The sequence below is a fragment of the Amblyomma americanum genome, chromosome 8 (genome assembly GCF_052857255.1).
Source record: "Amblyomma americanum isolate KBUSLIRL-KWMA chromosome 8, ASM5285725v1, whole genome shotgun sequence".
Lineage (NCBI taxonomy): Eukaryota > Metazoa > Arthropoda > Arachnida > Ixodida > Ixodidae > Amblyomma > Amblyomma americanum.
The window spans coordinates 38208414-38212654 of NC_135504.1; positions in this window are offsets into that span (position 1 = coordinate 38208414).

Sequence of the window (4241 nt, forward strand, 5' to 3'; positions counted from 1 at the left end):
AATACTATTTAGAAGCCGCAACAACAAAGACTGCAAATAAATATCAGAATAAAAATAAAACCATAAAGGAGTAATAGGTTTAGAGACGCAATTAATTTGTATTGGCCGAAAAAAAAAATGATTGCTCTGCTAAGCTGGTTAAAATTTAGGTGAGGTCTGTAATTTAATCGTCGGATCATGTTTGTTTCACCTGCGTACCATGAGTGAAAAAAAAAAGAGTTGAAAAAGGTCCTAAAATAACAGAAAGTTGGGCTAGTTGGTTTCGCATGAATATAGGAGCCCAAGGAAACAAAGGTTTCCCGTCTCCCAGTCTGTAATTTTTGTGGTCTTGCTCTATTATGTGCACGTGAGAAAGGTCTTGTTGTTGCATGAAAGTCCTGAAGTGCGAGAGCATGCTTGTGACGAGCACATCTGGAGAGAAACACATTGAAGAAAGTCAAAGGATTAATCTTGAAGGAGCGAAGAATTAATAACGACAACTTGAGACGATAAACCTCTGCCCGGTTTCTCACTGTAGGGTGTCTTGCATTGTTTATTATCTCATCTGGGGATACAAGAGAAAGTCACGATCCTTTTAGGTAACTTGGTTGTGAGTTTCTGGTTTGCTACTGATATTGTCCTGATTAGTAACCAGGAACTGATCTGAATTAAAGGTTTTTGAAGCTTTTTAACATTATTTATTATAGAAGCCTAGTTTGCACCCACACCCACACAGAAACAGGTCCTCTACTGTCTTCTGATACCGACACAAGCACTGTCTCACAATATGTGTGCACTACTGTGAATGGTATACACATGATGCCGGCGAATGAGAGATCGAACTTATCAAGCTCTTAACGTAATATAAGAAAGGTTTGTGACTTTCTTCAGCCCTTGCGCACGCCAATCTCAATGGCTTAAGTTGTGATAGACAAGTTTCCGTTGTCTACCGCTTGAAAGTATGAATACCTTGCTGCATTTGTTCTCTGATATACTCATGCCTGCTCTATCGTTGGGGCACGTTTGAACCCTTGTGTTCGACAGTGCTGCATAGGTATGCAAAGAGTGTGCAAAAAGAGACACTCGGCCGGCTTTAAAGGTAATTTGGTCACGCGCCAATGCATATCGATTATGCCAATAGCATAAACGCTGCCAATCAATCTTATAAGAAAGGCGGATATACCCCAGGCCAACAGAGGCTGTCTATCAATTGTAGCAACCTTGAATGTCGACGAGCACTCGCGGCATGATTGAAGACCCACGTTTATTGATTCGCCTCAAAGCTCTTAATGCAGTAGATACGTATATGCTCTAAAAAAGCAAGACAAAAATGTTCAGTTCTCTAATACAGTCGCTGTAGATGTGGGGCAGGTATAAAATGACGCAACCGCGAGTTTCTTTTCCGAGCTGCTCAAAATTATTGACAGGAAAATTTTGACGTGTGTAGGAAACTGGCTGTTTCGTTGCTAGGGCATATGAGTTTCGCCAAAGCAGGACTAAGGTGATCACGCCCGGGGACCTTGATGGCTCTCAATGCAATGGAAGGCCCTCACGCTATTCACGTTCTTCAATTTCATTGAAATCTGAGAGAGCCGCCGCTGTGGCTGAGTGGTTATGGCGCTCGGCTGCTGGCCCGAAAGACGCCAGTTCGATTCCGGCCGCGGTGGTCGAATTTCGATGGAGGCGAAATGCTAGAGGCCCGTGTGTTGTGCGATGTCACTGCACGTTAAAGAGCCCCAGGTGGTCGAAATTTCCGGAGCCCTTCACTACGGCGTCTCTCATAGCCTGAGTCGCTTTGGGACGTTAAATCCCCATAAACCAAACCGAATCTGAGAGCCTTGCATACAGGGTGTTTCAAGAAAAAGTAGTGATTTTCAAAAATAGGCTTTTTGGGGTAAAATATGACTTTTGTGGCCTAGTATTACCAGTGCTGGCGGGCACCAGAAAGCTGATAAAATGTGTTAAGTAGTAGGTGGATTAACTAATTTCCTATAATTAACTTCTTAACTACTAGATTTAAGCATCAAGTTGCAAATAGAGATTTGTAGCCGGTCGTTAGTAATTGCCATATCAGTTTTATAATTCCGAAAACGCGATTATCCTGGTCGCTGTGGGTGGACAAAAATTGCCTACATAGTGCCAAAATCCAAGCGATTTCTTAAAGCATGCAGGCAAAGCACGGTTTCCAGTTCACGTACCTAGTGAAAAAAAAACACCAAATCTAGTGGAACCGCAGCGCCAAGGATAATTACGTTTGTGAAATTCTAAGAACTAATAAAACTGATATTGTTACTGCTAACGACCAGCTACAAATCCCTAATTTAAATTAGGCGCCTAACTCTAGCAGTTAAAAGGTTAATTGCTGAAAATTACTCAACAAACTTACTACTTATGACGATTCGCCTGTTTTCTGGTGTACGTCAACACTGGTACTACTACGTTGAAAAAGGCATATTTTGTCTCAAAAAACCTATTTTTGAGAATTACTGAATGTCTTCCCTGAAACACCCTGTATAGCATGCACCTTTGGTCGCTCGTCTTCTCGTTATAGGGGAGCGAACTGCTCTAAGACAGCGTGATATAAAAACGCCACATTGCTTTGCAAAGGAAGGTCAATCGTCGCTGAAGTTTTTCGCTTGGTTTATAAACGCTGAAATGGGAGGTTAAGCGCTTGAAAAAAGTGTAGCATTTTTTGTATGCTCTGTATTGAGCTGGGGTCAACCCGTTTAGGCGACTCACAAACGTCGCGTCGTTTCTTGAAGCACTGTAATTTCGATCTTGCAGCGCAATCATCGCAGATGTCGTGGTGGTTTGCTAACATAAGATTAATGCTTTAATGTGCGCGCGTAGCTTGAGATCACTTCATGAACATCCTGGTTGAAGAATGGGATTTCGAAGCGCGTTAGAAGTTTATTGACACGAAAGTACAGCTTCTGCATCAAGACTTCCAGAGTTATATCAGATAAAACCAGATGACTAATATGATAACGGCAACACACCGGTGCGGTACATGAAAATGCGTTTAGTGCGTATTAGATCTTCAGCATTTATAAAGATTAAAAATTAGATGAGGTAAAGATTTGAAAAGCTGTTGAGTTACAGCAGGAAGACATTTCCCTGCATATATTTCTCTGACCTAAGCTAAGGCCGATGTTGTACTCACAAAAAAAAACCTTAAAACGAAAAACCTCAACATGTGCACATAGTGTGCCTAGGTAGGTGCCCCAAGAATACATGAAACGCACACACTAAACATGAAAGTCGCCGCTTCTACAAAACACGTAAGCGCGATCTGAATAAATAATATTTTCGTTATCGTTATTTCGGTTTAAAATGAAAATGCGCATAAACTGGTGCATTCAGCGGATTTGCTGCGTGCCATATTTCAATTGGTTCGAAACCGGTTATATAGCTTCATGTACAGGGGTTATAAAAAGTTCTGAGACCACCTGAAGCTGGCAGCGAAAAAATCCAAGCCTTGAGTCCTGTTCTTTGCTCTGACACCTCATAAGTTTTAGACAACAAAAACTAGTGCGTTTCTCAGAGCATGAAAATTCTATGGCGCACCGGGAGCCCAACAAGTCCCGGCAGGCTTAACTTCTGAGACTGACCCGGGCTCGAAGATTCTTTCACAGAGCGTTCGAGACTTATACTCACTCTCCCATGTCTTGATTATGCATGCTTGAAACATTTTTTAAAAAATAAATGCTCAACGTGCCTTCTTGTAATAATAATAATAATTGGTTTTTGAGGAAAGGAAATGTCGCAGTATCTGTCTCATATATCGTTGGGCACCTGAACCGCGCCGTAAGGGAAGGGATAAAGGAGGGAGTGAAAGCAGAAAGGAAGAAAGAGGTGCCGTAGTGGAGGGCTCCGGAATAATTTCGACCACCTGGGGATCTTTAACGTGCACTGACATCGCACAGCACACGGGCGCCTTAGCGTTTTTCCTCCATAAAACGCAGCCGCCGACTTCTTGCATGTATTGTTATTTTGGCCTATGCATAAAATCTTCGTTGAAGACGGATCTTCTTTGGCTGCGACAAACTTACTGCAACCGGATACAGCTCAGCTGTAAGGAAGCTTCGCTCACACTCATAACTGCCGCACTGCTCCTCTGCGACAAGATAATAGCCCGTTGTTAAACCCTTTTCTGTTAACTAAATGAAAAACAAAGCACAAGAAGAAAGTACAAGCGTAAAAATTCTGATACTTCTGGCTAGTTAAGTGGGGTGAAACGCTAAAAGATTTTTCTAATTTTC